The 24,890-nt window shown below is 40.9% G+C and overlaps 1 protein-coding gene and 1 long non-coding RNA gene across 2 annotated transcripts in view; one reads left to right on the top strand and one right to left on the bottom strand.

The window, feature by feature from the left end:
- JUP (junction plakoglobin) overlaps nt 1-19,748 on the bottom strand; it is a 50,969-nt gene extending 31,221 nt beyond the window's left edge. The window contains exon 1 of the mRNA XM_072414758.1: nt 19,658-19,748. The gene's annotated coding sequence lies outside the window, so the exon portion shown is untranslated. The remainder of the gene's footprint in view (nt 1-19,657) is intronic.
- A 130-nt stretch (nt 19,749-19,878) lies between these two features.
- LOC140333231 (uncharacterized) overlaps nt 19,879-24,890 on the top strand; it is a 34,700-nt gene continuing 29,688 nt past the window's right edge. The window contains exon 1 of the long non-coding RNA XR_011921305.1: nt 19,879-20,062. This is a non-coding gene — a long non-coding RNA (uncharacterized lncRNA). The remainder of the gene's footprint in view (nt 20,063-24,890) is intronic.

The raw sequence follows: 24,890 nt of genomic DNA, 5'->3' as shown, positions 1-24,890 counted from the left end.
ATATATATATATATATATATAAAAAATATAAACACACATACATGCCAAGCATGCACACAGTCCCATATTGTAGAGGACAATAAATACGGATTGATCTGCTTGAAATCCAATGAGTGTTAACTTCCTATTCACCAATCTCTCATACAGTTATCAGCCCTGCCTAGCATCTACACCATCTTCCTTTGCTTCTCTCAAACCTTCCATTTAACCACTAAGGGCAGGGTAAAGAAATACTGGTCAAGTATCCTATAATTTAAGGTGGCTTTAAAATGGAACAACTAAGAAAGACCTGCAGAAAGACCAAAAGGTCCAGATGGTTAGTCTCCGAGGAAGAATTCTAATGGAATAGAGAAGCGTTTGGTGGCCAGGGAAATGGGAAAGGCACATATGTACACTTGGTGGATTTTTTTTTTTTTTTTAGAGGGTCAGAACAGCACAAAAAAGCATGAAAACATCTCTAAATTACTTTTTACAGGAATTTGTACGCGCAGAAAATATACTGAGGGGCACAAATCATTCTGACTCTTACACCGGGGTTCCTCCAGAGTTTGTTACGGGTTCTTGGAACTGTAACCACTTGGTAAAGCCAGCTGCTTGACTCTAATGATGACTTTAGTGCTATTCTAGCCACCAGTATGGGGGGGGGGGGAGATCATTCCTTACACCGGCTATCAATGAAATTAAATACATGGCTTCCATCTTTGCTAAGCAGAAAGGCTTTAAAATCTAGGTGAAAAAAGCATAGCAAGCTAGAGCCCACGCATCTAACTTTAAACTTATGCACAAAGCCAATTTCAGTCAGTTTGTGGATCTGTACACAAATAGCATCTACATTCGAGTTCTCTTCCTGCTTTTTAATGAAACCATTTCAGTCTGCAGTGAGTCAGACACATTGAGAGTTTAACCTTCCCCATAATAATAGGCTGCTGTGCTGACTGCACAGAAATCCTCTCCCTCTGTATTCCAGACAGGAAAAGAGAAGCGATCACCTTTTATTGACCTGGACAAGAATATCAATGGAGGTGGCCATTCATACAGACGCTTAATATTCTCACTTGGGATGATAGTTCATGATGAGCTCTCTATAGACAGGCTTCTTGTACAATCATTTTCAGGAAACCAAAAATGTGAGCATTTGTGTGGACCTTTAGTCCTTTACAAGACACAGCAATAACTACTCAGGACCATTACCCATATATGCCAGATATAAAGCCATAAAACCAAAATTGTTGGTTATTGGCCCACTAGTAGCACTTAGAAAATCTCCATGAATGAGAAATTCTCCAAGCAAAGAGTTTTCATCCTCTAGGGCAGAGGTAGCCTAACTCCGGCCTATAGGCCAGATATGGCCTAGCCAGTATTCCAGTCTGGCCTAACACCCCCCTAGTCATTTATTGTTGGATCCAGGCTAATTGAATTGTTGGGTTATCATGAGTTCCCACAATATCATTGAGTTCCTGCACAGTAACCCCAATTACTATGTCTAAAGAGCAGAAGCAATGCGCAGCTACCAGTCTTCTGAAGGTTGACCTCGAACATTGTGTCTTCAACCGAGAATGGACTGAAATTATTCTTCGTCCAACGCGGCAACAAAGCCCTGTGTTTAGTGTGCAACGACACCAACGGCACTTTCAAGCAGTCGAATCTCAAAGGGCATTTCAATGCCAGGAACGCCCACATGTACAGGGACTACACCGCGGATGAGCGGAAGCTGCTCACTTGTAGTCACGGTTGGAAAAAAACTTTCCTTGGACACCTTGTTTCTTCTGGCCTAGTGTGCCTTCTTGATCTCCTAAAATGGCCTAGTAGTCCAAGAAGTTTGCCGACCCCTGCTCTAGGGCACCCCCTGAATGACTAGATTCTAACCGAACATCAAACTAGGGTGGGAATAAGCCTTTCAAAAATTAGAATAGACTGACAACTGTGGTGCCTTCCCCTTTAGTATGTAAGAACAAAAGCAAACCACAAATGCATTTTCAACTGCCCGTAAATGACCTCAAATACCTGTGTACACCAGCCATGATTCACCACCAGTGCCTGATCTTTTATCATCTGTGGCCTGCAGAATATTAGCCTCACTTTCTGACCAACAAGGCTTCGGAAATTGCTGTACCGCGCTCGGACAGGTCACTTGGAAAAGGTACTTTTTACTAACAATAGGTTTTTCTCTTAATATTGGAGCAACATAAACTAGCTTACCTATAAAGACCTGGAAGACATCCTCGCACACAACAAATAAAGATTTGTTCACTGTTGCAAACACATAAGCTCACGTTATTTCAGCTATAAAAATTTTCTTTTTTTGGAATATCTTATTTTGTGTCAGTAGCTCCTCACTTTGAGCTGTGGATGATGACTGTGCTATACAAGAAATAATAATCCAAAGACTTGTCTTCTGAAGGTATTACAAGTGTGGCTCCCTTGAATTCAATGAATGTCAGCACAGACGCTTCAGACAGATTAGCTGTCCACAGAACTCAATCGGGAAGGCACGGGTCAGTGTGCAAACAGGCCTTTGTAGAAGTAGCTGAAGCATGGCTAAACCAGGAGCAAGCTTAGGGGAATTTTTTTGTTCTAAGACAATAAGGAAGGCTGAGTTATAACAGGATGACTCAGAGCTAGCACTGAAATTCCCTGTATCCTTTAGATAAGGTTGTGCAAAGCCTAGAACAGACTCCACAAATGCATTGTAATGTTTGGCTTCAGTACGCTGGAACTGGGACTGCTTTCCGCCTAAAGGCTTTTTTTAGTCATCTACTTATTGCACTTGATAGACACTTTTTCAAGCAGAGGCAGTGGGGGATGAAATAAAGGCAGCCCATCTTGACTTAATGCATTCTCTCTTTGCACCGGGACAGCAAGGACAGTTTCTCCTCATGTCATTTCATATCTTTTCAGAAGCAGAGAAAAAAAAAAATAGCACAGCTACTAAAAGTTCTGATACATTTTTATGAAAACTCATATAGTAGAAATGTTAACACAAAACCATGTGTTTGAACTGATCATGTGGAATAAGAAGTTTTAGGAGGTTGATTTTTTAGGTTGCCCCGTTTGGCACACATCCAATGTGCCAAACGGTCCAAAAAAAGTTGGTCAAATACTTTCTGTCCCACCCCAAAGAACCCTAGGCTAGTCAAAATGATTATTCTCTAGAGATCAGCTGGCTGCCATAACTTTCAATAGCCAGCCCTATACAGTTTAAGGAATGAGCTGGTAGGTATACTTGGTTGACACCATGCCAGACCAAGAGAACAAAGTATTCTTGAAGGCTCATCTTACAAATATACTGCTGGCCAACAGACAGCATCTCCTGTATTTTCTGTTTTTTGACTGAAATGATCTGATTATCTAGCTGAAAATGACTTGACATAACATGGGTCTTTACAGTTTTACCTCTGCCAAAAAAAAGCCCGTCAAATGGGATTAGTTCTGGGGATATTGTTCCCAGTGGTATTGGATATCAATTTGTTGCCAGTCTTTTTTATGCATAAGGTCATTTATAGCCAGGTAACTTGTTTCTGTTCTAGGTCTTACCCCACAAGGCAGGCCTTTGTACAAGGTACCTGAGGGCATTGGGTTTGTATGCATTCTTGGTGGTATTAGAAGCTAAACAGCATGATTTTATCTCTTTTTGGCTCCCCTTAAGCTTCTGTCTATTTTTGCTTTCTTGCTACAAGATATGGCTAATACAGTATGGCACTTTGGTAATGTCTAAGGTTTATCAGCAAATACTCCTGGCCAAGGCTCTTCATGAGGAAGACTGATCAAGCCTGCCCGAAAACCTGCTTTCCCAATTCATAGGTGATTGGAGCCAGGGCAGACTGTAGCATCCTCCCGGTCCTTCTCATCAAGCTAAACAAACTGCTGCAACTGCTCTTATTTAGGGGACCACTGGAGAACAAATACACAGGGGGAGCATTGATACAGCCAACCATTCTTTTTAAGTATGATGGCAGCCTTTATTTTACAAGCTTGTTTTAGAACACCAACATACATGGTAAATTTTTAGAACTCCAAAGCACGACCTTCTCAAACCATCTGGGTGTAAATGTTTTTGGTTTTGTAAAACCCTTTAAATAAAAAGTATTCCCTGTAGGTCTGAGAAGGTCACAGAACGCACTCTTCCATCTCGCCGAATTGCAATCACGGTACAATCATCCCCTTTGCAGGCTGAAAGAGATTAGTGCAGCCGACTACAGCTTCAACAGCTGCTGGAATACAGATGTTCATGCACAAACTGAGGCAAATTCTAAATTGTTCCCGGACGCTTTCAAGACATTTTAATTAGAGTGATGGCTCCAACCTGGTAAACAAGGCTTTGTGGGAATGAATAGGTTAATGAATCATGGCAATTCTTTTTTAAAACATCTCAAAAACAGCAGACAGTGCTTTAGTTTATTGGCCAAGCACAACAGTAATTAAGGATGACTTACATAGTCTAGAATGACCATATGGAGTTTTTACACAGTAGCCGCCTCCAAGCAAACTGCCATAAATGAAGACATGAACAAACATTTTATGGTATGTACTAGCACAATGGTGCAGTACGGTTGTACTCTGCATATACATTTGCAGTGTTCAACCCAGAAAATTTTTCAAGCTAGGTGGGAAAAAAAATTGTAGGCGGGTGGCAGACCCCGTATTGTGACCCAACTCATCAGTAACCACCCAAAAACAGCCAGGTGGCTCCTGAAAAGTGCTGGGTGGTGTGCCCAGCTAAAAGGGTCCGGGGAGAACACTGCATTTGTGCAGACTCAAAATGAAGCACCACCAAGGACCCATTTTATACTCAAGAACAGCATAATAAAAATATCTCCAGAATCATAATTTTAGGCATACGTTTATTATCCAAGAAAGGGAGGGGTTTCACATCTTCACAGAACCAGACCCCAATGTCAGTGGTTTAGCATTTGTACTTGGGCATCTTCTTTTCCCCATACAATTCAGAACTTTCTGTAGCTACGATGAAGGTTTGAACTTTCTTGACCCAAAAGACCAAAGTTTTATTTTTCACTATATTTAGTCATACCTCCCTGTACAGTTTTCTTAAAAATGTTTTGGGAATCAAATTTCCTACTTGGAGTTCAGCAAGCTAGCAATGCCAAGAAACCCATGCATTGCAACTAGCAGTTGCGTTGTGGATATTGGGCTGTTCATAATGTCTGCAGAAAGCATGAACTGGTCTGATGGGCAGCCAAACTGCCAGCAACATTATTCCAATTTAGAAATGGGTTTCTAACTGGTTACTAGTCAACCATTGTGAAATCAGAAAATCATTGATACAACCCACTTCTAGGTAAATAAGTATCATGGTACTAATTCTAAACACATTATGATGATGACCAGATAAACAGATCACACAGGGGACCTGAATCCAACTGTGAATGTCTGGAAATGTTAAAAGGTCTAGAAGAAAAACCATATAACCTATGCAAATGTTTTAAAGGATTAAAACACCATACAAATACTGGGGTAATTCCCTTTCTCCACAACCACAGGGATATAGAGAATAAACACATAAATCTAGAAAATTACTTTAAAATGTAAGAATTATACACTTGACTACGGTAGGGCGATTTCACTGCATGACAGTATTTTGCCATGATTGAAGGCCCTGCTGGACCTCTAAGCTATTCAGAATCCATTAGCACACAACGATCTGACAACAACTGCTTATGTAAAAGTAAATGCATTATAAAAAGTAATGTTAGCCTTTGTAGCACTTTCTAAAACATCACCACCGAGATGCAGAGCCATCAAACGAGCCATAAACACAGAGGCCAACAACAATGACAGGCTTTTACTGTACCCACCACATATTCAGTCAGCTCTGTAAACAAGATGAAGTTAACCTTTCACATCCATACAATTGTTTTTTTACATAATCGTTTCATTTTCAGGCCTTAGGAGCTTTAAGCTGTCGGATTGCTGTACACTGGAATTTGTGCAAAATCAACCATTAGAAAAGCACCACAGGAACGAATGATCAGTTGTATTGCAAAGTTTGACTTATCAAGTTAAAAGCAAAAGTTCAAAAAGTCACATACTGGGAACCTTGACCAATTTGTACTGCATTACCTGCAGAAAAGGGAGGCCAAGTTCTTTAAAAGATTGAACAGAACAACATTTACGGTATTTGGCAGGTAATGCAGATGGTGGGACTGAAAATACATAATAGAAATGAGAGTTTACAAGATATCACAAAAGCGGTTTTAGGCAGTGCCCTGGGTGCATCACAGAAGACCCCAGGCACTATGACGCTCACACAGTTTTTAATCTCGGTTTTAATACAGACAGGGCTGTCTTCTTAAAATGAGAACCAGATACAACCCATTAATGTAGCCACTCTCAAAGAACGTACTTCGCCATAATACTTAGGAAGATTAGCCTTTAAATCATTTATCAATGCTTTTTTGCTTGTTTGTAAAAAGTTGCTGCTCAGCAGAAAAATAACCATCTCTTATTTCTTTTCTTGCTTACAGCTAGAAGAAGATCATACTTGAAATGACAAGTCTGAAAATGTGATCTCTCTGGTTAGACACGTTCTAGAGACAGCTAGTCTGATGAATATGCACTTTCCCATGCATCATCTCTACAAAAGCTACCACCCAAACCTATTAACTGTTGTATGAGAAGCTTGAAAAGGCGGCATCATTCAAAACTTTTCCTAACAACCGTTGTCTTGCATCACCTGGGCTGATTCAATTGAAGGAGACCATTTACATGTAGACAACTCCAATGGAGGATCGGCAGAAAGATTTGCCATTGCCAATTTCTTCATAGGATAACTACCAGTTCCGGTGATATATTTACCCGATTCCATGCACTTAATGGAAAACCAGTTTACAAAGACCATGACCATAGGCTTTTTGCATTTTTCAGGAATTAGGGGATCCCAGGCTAAAACCATATGAGGTCAATGGAAAATAAATGCACCTTACATTGGTTGGTGGAAAGTATTTGGCCATCTGTAAGGGAACAAAAAGCTCTGGGGTCATGCTACCTACTCTAAGTAGCATTGGCCACAAAACTTTGAAAGTGTAAAAACTAAATTATTCAATGTTAGATTTAAATAAGACTCATTCAACGTTTCAGTTCTGCAACTATTCACATGAGATAGACACAAGCTGTGTTTTCTGGAGTTAGATGATTCACATACATCGTACAGTGCAGCGGTGGGAATATTAAAGTACAATATTAAAGGGAAACATTAAAGTACAACCTTTGTATAGTACTGCAAATCAGAGCCTGTATCTGTGCTTAAATATGGCTAACCATATTTGTATATGTCTGTACATATACAATAAAATCTCTTTGCAGAATTTTAAGATTAACAAACATTAGCTATATGCTTGTAGAATACCACAAAACCTCGGATATGGGAAAAGCATGCAGACCCCAACCCCTTTCAGATATCCGTACTCTGTCTAAGCAATCCTACCGGGCCCAAGCACTGCACACCAAGGTTTCCAACGCTCTCAATAATTAAAAAGTCAATATTTGCCTAATTTTTCGCACTTGTAGACCAAATAAAATATATGCTGAAATGCCTTAATTGGACATCCATTGAAAACTACTCGTTGTTTAGTATAGAATCATATCCTCTTCCTCCACTTAACCAAACCTCAAATACTAATTTTGGAGTGGATCAGTCCAATCAAGTATAACAATAGATATACGCTAAAGTTGCTGTGTTTAGTTACAAAACAGAACTTCGGCACTCCTAGAGAGGTGTGAGCTAAAGGCTGGACAGACCTGCTTGTTGACACTCCAGGGTAGAAGATGGCCCCAGCTGCCAGAATGCCAAGAATGCGAGAAGAGTCAGAAAACAGGTCACTGTGGGGGGATTTATGCCTTTCTTCCTGCAGATTACTAGAAACTAAAACAATGTAAGCAATGGGTGCAGCCTGTATTAGCCTGGAGGCAGTTCCTTTGCAAGCACAATAGATGGAAAATTATTTGGAGCACAAACTTCATTTATCAGAACATATGAGAATATTTTATCTTCCAAGCACAGGTTGGCTAAACTAATAAAAGTATACTGCAGTTAAAATTCAGACTGAGATGCATGCTGCATATCATAAGCAAAGAAATTTTCATCCAGATGTAGGTGTACACCCACTTTTATAATTATTGTTATTATTACTACACCCACCTCTCCTTTTTCTGTAATCTGGTGACCCTGGAAAGCACCTGATGGGTTATGCTGGTACACTATCCTTGATGCTTCTCTGGTGGAAATAATATTCCTATAATACTATAACTATTATGAAGTTTCCCACAGCCATAGTAAAACCTTTTAAAAATGTAAGGCTGAATGCAATTTATTGCTTTCTACAGTGGCCATCACAGGCTTAGATGAAAAACCAAATAATATGTCCGACAGACACAAGACTTATTTTTGGAAGTTCTTGAATATATATATACTCCAATCATAAAAAGGTCATCTTAATGAACTGTTCTCCAAGTCAACCATATACATAAGTGATAATGGATTTTCCTTACAGGTTAGGAGGCACTGGAGAGTTACAGAGACAAGGAAGAAGACAAAAAATGCCTTTGGTGCAGTTTTACACATACAGAGTAATGAAATCTGCCTTTCCCATGACCTTCATCTACACAATTTACCAGGGTTACTGTAAATGAAGCCGACATTGTAGCTAGGATAGCACGAGTAAGTCAGTGATTGATATACAATGATGCCAAGAAAACCTATAAGGTAATGATTGCCCAAGAACACTTAAATATACAAACATGACCCAACCTCACCATCCCATCACACACCCAAGAAGAAACACTGCCATTTGGCACAATGGTGCCATGTGTGGGCAGTATTGGCCACAAAACCAACTGTGATTGAGCCAGGTTTTCAAGCCTTTCTCTCTACCCTAAGGAAAGCAGGTAAGACCATGAGTAGGTGCAAGAGGGCCAGGACCTGCAATCTATGCTGGTAAAGTAAGTCATAGTTTGTGGAGGTGGGGCACTCTTCAGGGGCCATTTTGCCTTGGGTGTCAAGGGACCTTGCTGACCCCATTACCAGGTGTTGCCATTTAGACACAGAATCAATGACTGATCCATCCAAAATCAGATGTCAGGGCTAATAGGATTTCAAACTCCCTAACAACAAAGTGTTCAAACTTTTTGACTAAAAGTCCTATCTTGGTTTGGAATACTTGAACAGTAAATTAAAAAAAGTTTTTTTTATATATTAAAAAAAGAAATGGGGGAAAAATATAGCATAGTAACTGCTATTGCCTTTACTTTAATGCCCAATGGTGTTCTGTGCACTACCAGTTTAGTTGTAGGATTGCATGAGAAACCTTGAATAGAGAGGAAAGACAAAGAAAGTAAATTCTATGGCAGACAGACAATTTTAACCACAAATCCACTAGGTAGAAAGACTGGGATATACATTGAACATCCAGCAGGTTCAGGTGACCGCATCCCGTATCAACGCTTGTCAAATGCTAACACACTTAAGTAACGAAATTTGCTTACTTCCTAATGTGATTTGCAAAACAAAGTTTGCTTGGCTACTATTAACAGAAGGAAAAACATATGCACCTGAAATTATGGAATTCTCAATATATATTCAAAGTAAGCAAATGTTCTATACATGGTCTAATATGGATCTTCCACTTCTGAACTGCATGCATTACACCATGCATCTGTCTATCTATTCAGCCACCATCGTCCATGGACCATCTCAGACCCCAGATGTGCAACACTATTTAGTGCCATGTCAACAATTTACATGAAAATATTATCAACCGATTGCAGATTTGTTTTAAACATTCCTTTTACTGACCCTGTTGGCTTTCAGGGGTAGCTCCTCATTATACAATAGGTGGCTAGAACGCCTTTCGCCGATAACTTTTTTAGGTTTTCCTAGGGCTAGGAGTCCTTTCCCAATTTCAGAAATAGTGATGACATTGCACCAAGTGTGGGATTTCACTTTGCGCTCACTGGTAGAATCCTGGACATGTACGTTACTGCTAAGCATCTGGGAGCGTTCAATTGCAGGTTTAACAGGCGTTTGAAAGTTGCTGTATAAGTTGACTTTTTTAGTATTTGTACTGGGTGCAATGAATATTAGGTTATCTGCTCTCCCGCCCTAGGATTTACTCTACTCTGGACATTTTTGAAACTGACCCAAAAACTTCAAGTTTACATCTCATTCTCATTCTACTCATTACAGGATGTCACAGCCAGCTGGAATGCGTGCAAACCATAGTCGGCACCATTGTCCCGATATTGATGCAATACTTGGAATAGTTAAAAGATCATTACATCCAACCAATATATTCTATCTATGATCTATTTAATTGAACAACAGCGAGCATTTCACACCAAAATGTCACACGCACAGTCTATGACAAAACGGTCTGCCTACAAAAGGACTTCTACGATGCACCAATATAACTGAAATATTCACTGCCATCCTGTCATGGGTATTGTGTTACCGTGCTGAAAGAAACCCACAAGTATGCTGGCCTCCTAACCCCACAGCTATAAATCGCTAAAAAGAGAAAAGAGAAAGCGCCTCGCTGAAACTGAAAAAGATGAGGAGATTCAAAGTCATCATACCAGGATTGGAGGCAAACTAGAACAGCAGAGTTGGATAAAAATGGGGCTAACTAATGTGTTCAGTGTGCTCAATGAAGGCAGCTGTACATGGATATTTAATTTTAGAAGAATGGGAAGAGACACCATCAACCTACCGATTCAGGGAAGTAACAAGGTCTTTCCAAAGCCCCCTCCTCCCATATAACCTGTACCCAACTTGCCCTAACTATCAATGTCCCTATTGCAACCCAAGCTAAAACACTCCGCATCATCATACCTTCAACCACGTGGCATTGCTCAGGTCCAGACGCCTGACCTTTTGAAAATGCTAGTCCCCTAGCTTAAATCTTATAATAATACACTAACCTGGAATACGTATGTGGAAAATTCCTACCTGTACAGAGTCAGGAGGTCAAAAAAAGGTTTCATCTACTCCCAAGAAATGCCATGGCTACAGAATTAGTCAAGCGAGTGCAAGTCAGAAAGGAAAAATATTTTTCTTTGCTATAGGTCACCACCATTCCTAACCGCCAACCACGTGGGCCATGTAGATCATCGTCAACTTATTGTGGCCTTTACTCCTCCTCAGCTTGTCATAGATGGTTTGGTGTGAATCTGGACCAATATGGGAACTTTTCCCGCTATGCAGGAGCTGCACTATTTGTAAATTGACAAAGTAGTGGCAAGGGGTAATAGGTATTTGGTTTATTTATTAGTGGTTTCCCATTGCAAGAAAAATAGGAAGTAGTTTGTTGTGATGAGAAGTATCAACATAAAAAGTAAACTTTTATTTGATTGGTCATTCTTGAATGGATATTAAAGAGCAAACAGAAAGTCAGAAATCCATCCGCAGCATTAAACCAAATGTATTTCACTGCAGCTAAAACACTGTTTAGGAAAGGGAACAAAAAAATAAAATGAAATAAAATTTTTACAGCAGCCAAGTATTCTGCTTTTTAGGAAGGGAGTAACTTATTTGTAGATTAGCAATAGTCTGGTGTGCTGCAGTTAATAGAGGTTGCTACGGCTTAGCCTGGAAAGGGGTTAAACATGTAGGAAGTCCATCACGCTGAACACAATGAAATCAGATTTCAGATGCATCACAAGCTGCCAGGAAAAGAATTTCCATTTGTTTGAAAAGCAAAACAAAAAGATTCCAACTGGCAGGATGGCCGTGCCAAAAATAGCCGGCAAGACTGCACTGCAACTGCCTTGGGAAGCGGCATCTGCCAAAAGTGGAGCTTGCGCGTACAAGAGGCCATGTAAACAGCAAAACAATAAGCCTGGAATATGGCTTTACATCATCTGGGCTACAAATACCGTTTGCTTGTTATAGCCAAACATATGTTGTCATACGATGTATCATCAATGAAGAAAAAAAAAAAAAATCTGTTTTAAGCATTTTCCAAAAAGACCAAATTGTTTCACGTTACAGTTTTATTGTTTTCTGCGTCTCCATGCTGTGCAAGCCCCAGACGGCTCTGATTTTTAGACTATTGTGTCAAATTTGCCTTACTTTTTATGTGCCTCAAGCAACACTAAAGTATGCAGAATGACAAGTGAGGGTACAGATCTGCCTGTGGACGATTTCCAACATTTGAGTACACACAGGTCAGTTTTAACATCCAATCTTATAAAAACCTATGGATCTGAAGCTCAAGCTTACCAGTACAAAGCAACATCCTTTTAGGTCCTAGTTGGTTAATATCAATTAAATGTATTATCCCTTCCAAGTGCAATTCCAATCTCAATCAAAAAAGAAGACAATATGAATAGCGAACTCCTGTGCACCATCTTTGAGATTTCTGGAAGGGTTGGTAAAACATAAAAAATGTAGCAGATCTGCTTGTGAAACCAACTAGGGACCCCATCAATTTCTATCTAGACTTGTAGAACCTGTAAAAAAATTCTAAGTAGAAATTCAGTTTAGCAACCAAAGCAGAGGGTCTGTAAAATGTAAACTTGTTTGGTTAAAAGCGAGTGCTTGCAACAAAATGTTTCTTTGGTTATGGGTGTATGCTGGCTGATTATGTGTTAGGGAACCCAAAGGCAACAAACAACTCTTTATGTATATTCATGGGTTACCATTCATGTAGACGTATAGATTCTATTAGACTACTTGGTCACCATACACAAGATGCATCTGGTTTATAGGAGACAGGTTGCAATGACACACGTGAATAAGCACATACAAGATCAGACCAAATCCAGATCTGCATAAGGTCCACAGCAGCCATATTTCCTCATTACAGAAACTGCTTGGGCTCTCCCCCACTGAAAATCCTCTCAAATGATCATACACCAAGGTGCTCTGGTGAGCCACAAGCTTACCAGGTGCAAGTTTTTCTGTAACTTTAGGAGTTGTAACTCCAGTTACACTGGTGCAAAATACCCTATTTACCTATATATTGGTATGTTAATCTGCAAATACCCTGTAGTTAAAAGCCAACAGTTGTCTAACCAATTACTGGCACCTATCCATGGAAGCCACTGAGCAGCAGACTGACCCCGTCAGGTGAGACATGTGTCAACAGAAACCTCTCGTCATGCTGTTTGCTCAGTCTGTACCTTCCAGGTAAAACACTCAGCGATTACGGGCTACTCATCAGGAAGGCAAAGCCTCCCTCAAGCCAGCAACACCCAAGCTGCCTGTAGTTTCCTTCAGCTCTGCTATAACCTGGTAGCGTCTGGGCCTCGCCCTTGCCTGATTGAGCTTTGTAGTGAGAAACCTTCTCATGACTAAACTTGGGAGGACACCAGAAATTTCTCACATGGATGAGATATGGCAAGCCTGGACTGTTAACGCCTGCACCGCCGTGGCCCGGGAAGGAACACAAAACAGGCTGGTAGAAAGGGGGCAGCAGGAATGCTGCATAAACTTTGTACCAATAAAGGCATTGTTTGAAAAAGCAAATTTTAGCGATTGTTTAAGGGTAAATTTGAAAAAAAAGCACTAACACCACTATACCCACAATAAAAAACAGCTCCCCCTGCTATTACTCAGGGCTGTACAATAAATCAGAGTTTCAGATAATAAATACCTGAATGCTTGACAAGAACAAACAATGGCACAGGGGAAGCAATTATTCATAGCAGATCTGCCCATTATGGCAACTTGCCTTCAGCAGATTTAATTCAGCCTTATGTCAGGGTAGCCATCCAATCTCTAGGAAGAAGCTAATGCCAACTGGAAAGCTTCTACAGTGTTGCGCCATTTTTGCTACCTTGATGGCAAGGTTGATTCCACACAAGCAAGTAGTCTAATAGAATCAATATGTCTACGTGAATGGTAACCCATGAATATACATAAAGAGTTGTTGCCTTTGGGTTCCCTAACACATAACCAACACTAACACCCATAACCAAAGAAACATTTTGTTGCAAGCACTCGCTTTTAACCAAACAAGTTTACATTTTACAGACCCTCTGCTTTGGTTGCTAAACTGAATTTCTAAACTTTTGTGGCTGCGATTACAATTATTTCCACATTACAAGCAGAGGGAAAAATGCAAATCTTCTGACCTCAATTTTTAATCAATTAAACATTTGTTGCTTTTCCTAAAATGAACACGGACAAACATTTCTGGTCCTGTTTAAAACTCTCCCAGTAAATCAAAAAAGCCAAACAAAAGTATAGATTTGTGGTAATAACAGTTGGGGTTTACTTGTTTTTCCACCTAAATAAGTACAATGTAATTTCTTGTCATGCTTTGGGGACAACTCGTGATTTAGGACTTCCCCTCAATTCATTCTTAGTGACTGAGGTCACCGGGACAAATATTTTTCTACTGGAGACACAACTTTCCAAAATGTTTTAAGCTATTAGGTGGATTCCAAGATGCATGGTAGACCCCCATCAACGTACCCCTAATACAGAAAGGCTACTGATCAGGAAAGACATTTTGAACTTAGTGTTGAAGAGTTTTAGTACAGCAAAAGCTAATAAGAAGCTCACAACTTTAAATGAGGAAGCAAACTCTCTGGAGTCTATACAGAGCAATAAAGATTTCCAGCTTAAAGCAGAACTAAATTCTCCACTTTACATGCCACTGATTAAAAAAAAAATTCCCATTACAAGTCCCAATTAGTCGAATTCTTAGAAAGAGCATGCTCATCAGTTTAGTTCTAGCAGGGACCGTATGTCACAACCATATAAGTTGTGTGGGATATAGATGCAAATTGCTGATTGGATCTCCATAGTGGTTTATTAGACACGCCAACTAATTGGCAAGACATTTGGGCCACATTACCTCTTGTGGGGGTTGGTCCCATGTGCCCATTTATTTATGGCAACACTCTCAGAACAAATGCACCTGACCCATACTGGAACAACAAAAGTCAGGCACATTTGTATCTATCCATCACATTTTTGGGAAATAGAAGAGTGCCTACTGAAATGCAAAAAGAAGAGAAGTTGGATTGACTGTTTTTTTTTGTTTCATGTACCAACAATTAAGTACTAAAACTTGAGTTCTTGTCCTATAGAAGGTCAGTTCAGCTTTTGATAGTTGATGGCAAGTTGAACACCATGTTGGAGTCTTTCATCACTTGGAGTCTCCAGTTGTAAGATTTTTGCACCAATGTTCTAATGGTACGTCCGTTATTAAGGCTACTCGGCCAAACGGTCATGTTCCCTTTATGGAAGCTCCATATTGCAGAAACAAACAGCTGCTTTAATGGACAATTCAGTGGTGGCATTATAGGAAGACACAAACTAGGAATAAGCATAGGCATCCCCATTTCACTTTAAGATTGTTGAAGGTTTCTGGAGAACTGGTTGAAAAGTCAGAAAAGAGTTGACCAGCTTGTGCAAAAATAAAGTTACCCAGTTATACAACCATCAGCACGCCTCATCTACTGGCATGGTCTATACGCAACTACTGCCAAATCTGGTGTGCATCTAACCAAAGCATCAAAGTGATGGTCTAGGGCAGAGGTCAGCAAACTAGGCCATTTCAGGGGTGGGCAGGAGCAGACTAGGCGGAACTCTCTCTCGAGTCCCATCCTAATGGCTCTGCCCCCCACCAGGAACGCCTTCTGAAGGAAAATCCCTCCCCTCTATATGCATTGCCGAGGAGAGGGACTTGCCTTCAGGGGGCGTTCCCTATTTACCACGGCGGCAGAAGTGTTAACATCGGTCATGGTAAATAGGGGAGCCATAGCAAGGGGAGGTTCAAGAGGCGCATGCAGCTCCAGAGCTCTGTTTGTTCTGGCCTAACGCCCCCTGGCCAGCAACCTACGGCCCCCGCCGGTTGCCATCCGGGACTAGGCCGGATCGGCCAGGGGGCGTTTATGCCGGAACAAACTACTGGCTAGGCCGTATCTGGCCTAAAATCTGGAGTTTGCTGACTCTGGTCTAGGGACACCTTAAAGAACACCTGTCAATCCTTCTAAATTAGACCCAAGGTAGGCACATTTACCAAAGCTCCCGTCTGTAATAACATTCTCTTTTCTGTAAAAACAAATTAATGGGTATTGTACTGCCAACATACCTTTTCTGAGTCACAGAGCAAAGGACAATGATGCATTAAATGTCAGGCAGATATCTCACCACCTGTTAATATGTGCCCACCTAGTACCAGCCTAAAAATGGCTGCAAATTGTATTACAAAATCCTATTGACACAGGCAGCCACACACCTGCCCAGCTAAAGCTAGAGGCAAGATTAATTAGTAAATATTGTTTAGCCCAAGCCTGAGTCCTCCCTCAGGTGACAGGTACAGGTGACAGATGGGCACCAAACAAGGCTCAGGGTGGTCATCACTTCCTTCAATTGCCATTTCATGCTAGTGGCAATATCCACATACAGGTAGGTAACGACCAATTACCATTCCAGAAGTGTCATAGACACCCGTCAGATTGGCGCCCATGGAGGTCACTACCCAATGTTTCTAATAGAATGACAAGAAGGTACCATGAAAACAACAAAAGTTTGGCAAGACATTTGAGTTTTTGGTAGTTATGGCCAACTGGTAAAGGTGATGGACTTGAAATCCACTAGGGTCCATGTGCTTCTTTAAGCCAATAAGAGTGCTATAAAAACATTGAAAAGCATGAATTTTGTACTTACAAAAAAAAAAAAAAAAAAAGAGATCAGGAAACATATTTACCAATAAAAACAACACCTGTTGACCTTCCAATGAAGGTCATTGGAACATTGTCACCCTGTCCTATGGGCTTCCAATAGAGACTGCATGCGCCCATTACAGAACATTGCACAGATGTGGTCAACCAGTAACCTCACCCGATGAAATGCCATAGCTCAGGGTCATGTGAAACGGATGGGACTGCAAAGAGGATGATGGAGATCAGTATGAGATGTAACAAAGGATAGGAGGGTTAAAATGGTTTATGATACACAGTGGCTTCGGCATATTAAAAAGTCGTTCATTTAAATATATCAACTACTATACATTCTCAGGTATAACCTAGAACCTTATTCACTCGCCACCACTGAACGCTTCTTAAGAACAAAGGCTTCAGGGTCACGATCAATACCCCAACGTGGAGCTGAATGCCAATACTACTTGACACTTGTCAGAATCACATGCCTACTGATTCCTTCAGCCAACCCCCCTTACCATTCCAATAAATACATATCAATGAATCCTAAACATCACACCACTTCATTACCCCCTATTTTCTCTATCCCCAGCTGGACCCTAAGCCGCCCTGATCCCTCTCCTCCAAACAACGACCGGCCATGTATCTCCAAACACATAAAGCCCCCTCCTGCCACACCGAAACAAAAACACTGCCCAAAGCCAGGCAGCATTTCTAAATCATGCGCTTACTAATGACAAAAGGCAGAATTTCACCCACACAAGCTGCCATTGTCCCGCTCAATCAGCAGATAAAAGCTTGTTACTTTAAAGAATATTCCCATTAGTGGCGGCTTGTAGGTGGGCGGAGGCACTATGTGAACGCTGAGCACAAAGTTCACTAAAGCACAGGACAAAGGAAGATATTCCACTAACAGTGGGGAGATAAAAGAATAATAGTAATAATAATAGTAGGGTACAACCAAAGAGTTTATAAAACAAAACGATCCCAACAAATGTCCCTATATATTGATCATTCCCTATTGTTTTATTAGAACAAGGATCAGTGATCATGTGTAAAGTATAATAATATATATAATACATATATATATATATATATAAAATCTATAAGCATGCACACAAAGAGAAGCTGATAATAATATGTAGCACATGGATTGTATTTCCCTTGTGAAGTTACACAGCGAAGCGCCAGGTAGGAGCCGATCACAAAGGAAAGCAATGCCAGCCCACGATGAGATCATACAGCATGGATGAAGAACATAACACACGGGCTATCCAAAGTGCAACAACCCAGGGAAAGACAAAGATCACAACTTAATAGGTTCAGAATATGATTGTTTGGGGGTTTCCTATGGAGTTCTGTATTTGTAAATGTAATAAAATATAACAAAAACAATATAAAAGAAAAGCAAAATAAAAGGTTTACAGTAAATACAAATACAAGAAGCCTAGGAGAGGTACCATCTGAGCTGCAGGATTGGGAGGACACCTGGACAGGTTTAGGGGTTGGTGATGATCATGTATAATCTAAAAGAGTAATAAATGAAATGTGCCCCCACACACACACTCTAAGATATAAAAATCAGAGCACAAAGTTCAGCTAAGACAAGATTATATTACAATATGAGGATGATTTTTGAAGTATGTGCCCCTGTGTACATCAGATTTGGTAACCAGGATGATTTTTGTACTATGTGATTGTTATAGTTATGATTTACATAGAATGAGATCACAGCACACACAATCTGGGGTATATAGAGAGATCTATGGGGAACATTGGAAGCTTACCCAATGTACACATCTACATCACAAGAACCTCCAATGTACACACCTACAGCAAGATGACCCCCCCAAACATATATTCTAACATCTACCTACAGCAAGATGACCCCCCCAAACATATATTCTAACATCTACCTACAGCAAGATGACCCCCCAAACGATAGGATAACCGAATATCTACCTACAGCAGCATAAACCCCCACATTTCACATGACCATGACCCCCCTCCCAATGCATACATACAACACCAACATATTCAGATGACCCCCCAACATATACCTCACCACTATGATAACCCCTCCAAAATAGATTGCCCTTTCAAACATATATACCTAAAGAAGGATACCCCTCCCCAACTAATACCTACCCCCCCCCCCCCAACACATCTATCTACAGCAGGTGGAACCCTCACATTTCAGATGATCGCCCTAACACATACAACAGTATGAACCCCAACATATCTAGATGACCCCCAGACATATATACCCACAGGAGGATGAGACCCCCAATCAAATACCTACAGCAGAATAACCCCTAAATTATCTAGATGGCCCCCCAATATATCTACCTACATCAGGTGGGACTCCAACTTTTCAGGATGACCCCCCAATACATACAACAGTATAAAACAAACATATCTAGATGACCCCCAAACATATATATACCGTCAGGAGGATGAGGACCCCCCAAAGTCAAACAAATACAGCAGAATGACCCCCAAATTATCTGGATGGCCCCCCAATACATCTACCTACAGCAGGTGGGATGCCAACTTTTCAGGATGAACCCCCAAAACATACAGCAGGATGAAAGCCAACATATCTAGATGTCCTCAAAAAATCTTCAGCAGGATAACCCCCCCCCCCAGTATCTTTACCTACATCAGTATGCCCCCCCCCCTTGCAGTTGTCACCATTATTCTCCATTAGGAAGGTGACCCCATGCAATCTGCAGACATTGCTATACAATCTGCCAGCGATCTGATTGCCCCAGCTGTGGTGTATGGCCATTATCAGAGCACCGATCTGTACCGGGAAGCTCACCACACAACAAGCTGTTTTAGCTCCTATTATCAGATATTCTGTGACTGAGTAACAATAGGCAGAACGAGGAAACAATGCCAATGCTGCCCCTGCGAGCAGCGCAGCCTAAAGCCAGTGCCTAGTGCGGCCACCTGGTACATGGAGGTATATGGAGGCACAGAGGGCACGGGACCCTCATAGAACAAGCAGCTCAGCTCCTCTTACCCCGCGGTGCCAGTCGCTGGAAGAGGCGTCGGTGTCCTGTGACTACGCTCTGGACTCACTCCGACAACTAACACCCAGCCCGACCTGCTGACAGCGACACCCCCACCCGACCAATAAGGAGCCGCCCCTTCTACTCACCGTCCCGCCTCTTTCTTCCTCTATTGGTCGCTACAAAAATCAATCACCCGGCCTCTTTTTACTGCGTCCCTGCCCCGTGCCAGTTGATTGGCCAGTCAATTTGCTTTACAGCTTTGCTTACGGGCTTGACTGAGAATTGGGTACAAGTTCATACGAAGAAAGACGATTGGCTGGTGGAGAGTTCAGTCAAATGAAGTTCAGCCAATAAGGGAATTTCTGGTGAGGCACCGCCGCCCTGGAATGACGAAATGGGCTTCACCTGGCCAGGTGAGTAATGAGAGAATTTGAGTCACCGAGTGCCAGACACCGAGAGTGACACCGAGACTGGGACCCGCCCCACCCCAATGCCCCCCCCCGTTATAGGACCTGTATATTATTATTATTTGTGATAGTAGCCTTGTTATAGCCACTTCCTGCCCCCCTATTTCCCCCTATATGATACCACAACACATGGTTGTCTCTACACATGAGCATTTTTGCTCATGTGTTTTCAATAAAAACAAATAGAAATATATTTAAAAATTGCTTTAAGGTGCATGCCAAGGCGTCACTAGGTGTAAAACGCATCAGCTCGTACTTTGATGTGACTCCTATTAACCTTCCATACAAAGTTGTTAGGAACATACGTAGGCCAAGATGTACTATGAGGGTTTTCACGCGTCCCCGTTGCTTTTCTGATTTAAAATTAAATAGGCGTGAATAATAAACTGGGCAAATCCTTTCTTTAACTTTGTTCAACCTTCTTACCCCTGAGGAACCTTTAAAATAATTAAATGTCTTGGGGGGAAACTCCTTCAAATTGCAATTTATTGGGGGTCATTGGGGGGAAAAAGGACCCTGGTCCACCTGGTGAGGCTGAATGACCCTCAATGAGCAATTTGGAACTCTCAGGTCATTTACCGCTGACACCAGTAATCTTTATGGCTACCTGTAAGGGTGACATTATTCCCACTGGCCAGCAATATACTGACCACCACAGTAATATACTGTGAGCTCTGGATATAGGAATTTTATTCCTGATGACCTGAAAGGTATTTCAACGGTCCCCCATGGTAAAAAGTTTGAGAAACTCAATAAGAGTCATGCAGCTGGCTCTACCAAGTTGTGTTGGCATCAGAACTTTGAAAGCCTAATCAAATGGGAGATCAATCATCCATAATTTGAGGAACCCCTAGCAATCTTCCGAGGGGTACTAGGGATCTCTGGTTGAGGATGGCAGTTCCAACTGATCTCTAAATGCCATTTTTAGGGTCTGTGTTGATAATCTATAATTATGCGAAACCTACCTAAAGCAGGTTAGGAGGTCAACTGCAGGTCTGATACACCTGTCAGTAAATTCCGAGTGATCTGAATAAAGGTCTCAAACTGATGGTGCCGACTCAAGCTAAAGCCAATGGATGTTGATGGTTCAAAGCTACAGTCACATAAAGCTCTCATTCTTAGTCTTCTATTGATTCTGTTTATAGGTTGTTTGGGTGTCTACATAACTCCTAGGTGATCTGGTCATTTTTTAATGGCTGTCCAGGTGTAGGGTCCTCTCAGGATCCAGAAGAGGAGTCCGCCAATGTAATGCCAGCACAAGGACTCCATCAGACTTTCATGTCCCTGTTTCAGATTTTCCTTCACTTCCTATTTAGCAAGACCAGAAATAAATCCTTCTAATGTATCATTAAAAAGGTGAGTTCAAACCCATTCCTGTTTCATTCAAAACGTAGAAAACAAGTTTTTGGCTTTGCATAAACAATTGGCCAAATAATTCACTGTGTATAGAGAGATACTACCATCCAAGTTTTAGATTGTAAGCTCTTCGGGGGAGGGTCCTCTCCTGTGTAACTGTATCTGTCTGTCATTTACCACTCATATTTAATGTACAGCACTATTTTAATACTCTTTAATGATAATAAAAAGGACTACATGACAATAGGAAGGGTCCTAGCTCTCATATGAATCTACATTTGCTTAAAATGAACCTCTGTAGTTTAGGGAGCCCCAGGGCGACTGCAAAATTGGCACAAATGTTATCACTATACCCCGATAGGGATGAATAGCTGAGATAGGAGAACTTGCCCAAGGACAACTATAACTTGGACATTCCAGAAAAAGGTTTCATAGAAAACATTGCTAAAAAAAAACATATCAGATCCAGTGCCCAAGCCAGAAATTTTTTTAAGCTGGGTGGGAAGAAATCGTCGGCCGGTGGAAGCCCCTGAATTGTAACCCAACTCATCAGTAACCACCCAAAAACAGCCGGGTGGTAGCTGAAAAGTGCTGGGTGGTGTGCCCGGCTAAAAGGGCATGGGGAGAACACTAAGATCCCACTTGGGGTTTCTAAAGGCAAATGGGAGAAGACCAAAGTGAAATTATACTAAAAATTAAAATTAGACTAAAATCTAAATATTTTCTTATGTGTGATCATCTCAGGTAAACATTCAGCATCTGTACAGGTGTCTATGTACATTGCTGAGAGATCCGCCATGTTGGATGACTGGATCATGACTCCAATGTCTCTTGTTATCTCCACCATGAGGCACTTCCCACTTATCATCTCTTGTTGCTTGAGCAGTTTTTCTATACAATAGAACAGTGATCAATGATGATAAAGTGAGATTTATGGAATGTCTATACCTACCTGAGTTTAGAACGCCAGTTGGGGCAGAAAGCCAACATTGCCCGTAACCCTAAAAACACCATTTGTACAGGAAAGCATGGTGGTATGGTGATGCTTTGAGGATTATTTTCATCCACATGGTATGGGACACTTTTTAGGACTAGGGTAAGATGGATAGAGTGAAATACAAGGTCATTTTAAGAGGGGTTGTTGAGGAATTTGTGAGAGTTGTGCTCTCTGCCTTGAGTGCCTAGCATGCCAAATTGGCTGAACAGTATTCCAATGCACTTGGCAGGTAGAACAGTTCCCATCTTTGTTACTGAACTCAAGGGGAGAGCAGAAGGCTGCCCTATAGTAGTCAGTATACTGTGACTTCTTTGTCCAATCATCAGGCTTGGGGTCTTAACCAAACCTGTGGCAGGTAAGACAGTTCCCATATACGTATTTGATCCTTGTCTAGCTGCCAATGTCTACCACCATCATACACCAATTTAGTTAAAAGCCTAATAAAATACCAGAACTTTTTTGACTCAAACTAGGACGTTCAATCAGTGCCCTCCTCTACACAGTGCATAGTGCAATATTATACCCAAACCCACTTGACTTTATACATATAATGGACTGACAACCTTTAAAGTAAGGTTCGGTACAGTGTTGGCTGATCCCTCCTTTGCTGGGTATTCGGTAGCCCAAAGCAATGTTCACAGACATCAGTAAAATGCTCCCAGCAGGGGCTAGCTGCTAATTGATTTCATCTGATTAGCTCAGTGTTAGACTAAAAGACCCTCAAGGTCATTGTATTTCCAATGTTATTAATGGATTTCCAATCACTGTACAGGAAGCCAGGGGCAGAATTACTCACTTTACAACCCTTCTCCCATGCAGAGCCAAAGGGGAATTGACAAGGAACTGATGGCACTGCACATAGATAAGATTCAGCAGAACTGAGAAGAGCGAAGCCTTTTCTTATTCAGTGATTGCCATACATTACCTCATTTATGTAGCATTCATTCTTTAGAGAGGACACTGAATCTATCATTTTAGTTGGAGCTTACAGTCCAATGTCTCTACTAAAGACACGTCTGCATTAGAGTTAGTTTAGGGGAAGCCTATGTACAACATACCAACTAATTTGGGATTAATACCGTTTTTTAAGAGGTATATTATTAATTGTCCTATAATAGAATTTGTACACCATTTATAATTGAATTTATGCCAACAACAACCTTGGAATTTCATGTTCTACAAAACTCCTAAAATGACCATCTACTTTATTATTTGAATGTTCTTTAGGTATACCAAAATCTATGTACTGCAGGGTCAGCCAGACTAGGTATAAATCTAATGAGTTGTTTTGGTAGACCCAAACACAGTTTTAATAAAGTGGATTGAACAGAGATTGTGCAGTTAGAACTGCAGTGGGCGTAACCAGCTACATATGAAGGCACTCTCCATAATGTAAATTAAATAAAGTCAGGGCCACCATCAGAAATTTCTGGGTCCCTTAGTGAGTAAACTTTCTAAGCAACATTTTCAGTATTGTAGAGCAAGTCTTGCTCTTTTGATTAAAAGTACCCCTTGTCTGTTGCCCGATAGCAGCCCTTGATAAAGGACACAGGACCCTTTGGTACTGGCTAGGACTGAGTGGAGCTTGGAACACAAGGGGTGAAGTCAAAATGTAGAGTTGGGGGTTGAATATTACGGAATGAAAAAACTACAAAAAGTCTTTTCTCACCTTTCACTTACTTACAAACCCATCATCCATAAGTGTGCAGGTAAAGTTAGCATGTCGATACTTATGGTGCTATGTGATAAGCTCATTGGTAATAAGCATTTTTATTAGTTGGTGGTCATCATGGAATGGGACCAACCCCATTTTATTGAAGAGTAAATAATAGCATTGGGCCTGAATTAAGCTTTCCAAGTTGGAAGAAGATAGGAAATCCATTACAGGTTTGCTGGATCACCCAAGTTCTAATATAATTTGTCCTCTCCAGATTTGGAGATGCTTTACTAAATTAGGCCAATTGTGTGGGAATACTGTAATTATTTGAGAGGTAATAGGTGTCTTTAAGTATTACACTGGCACCTTAGTATGCATGAATGAACAATCTATATGATGCTAGATCCACTTCAAAGATATGTAATTCCATCAGCCATCACTGCTACATGTTCCCACTAATAAGATAGGGACTGCATTAAATATTGAATTGGCTATATACTGACCCACTTCTTGGCTGGTGTCTCCAGCTGTGTTCCATCATTGTGTGATTATACAACGTAAGAGATAAAAGAATCTGCACCGAAACCTCATTGTTTCCAGCAGATAACACATCTATGGTAGGCAAAATATTGTTTCACTATAAAGTTCAATCCTTTATTCGACAGCATTATCGAAAGCATGCTATAAAAACTTTTTTAAAAATAATTTAATACATAATATGTCTGGTGTAATAATCTATTAATAATTCCTTTTAATTTATGCCA

The sequence above is a fragment of the Pyxicephalus adspersus genome, chromosome 6, assembly GCF_032062135.1.
Source record: "Pyxicephalus adspersus chromosome 6, UCB_Pads_2.0, whole genome shotgun sequence".
Classification (NCBI taxonomy): domain Eukaryota; kingdom Metazoa; phylum Chordata; class Amphibia; order Anura; family Pyxicephalidae; genus Pyxicephalus; species Pyxicephalus adspersus.
Note: the sequence above shows the minus strand (reverse complement) of the source record. Positions and strands in the feature narration are given on the sequence as shown.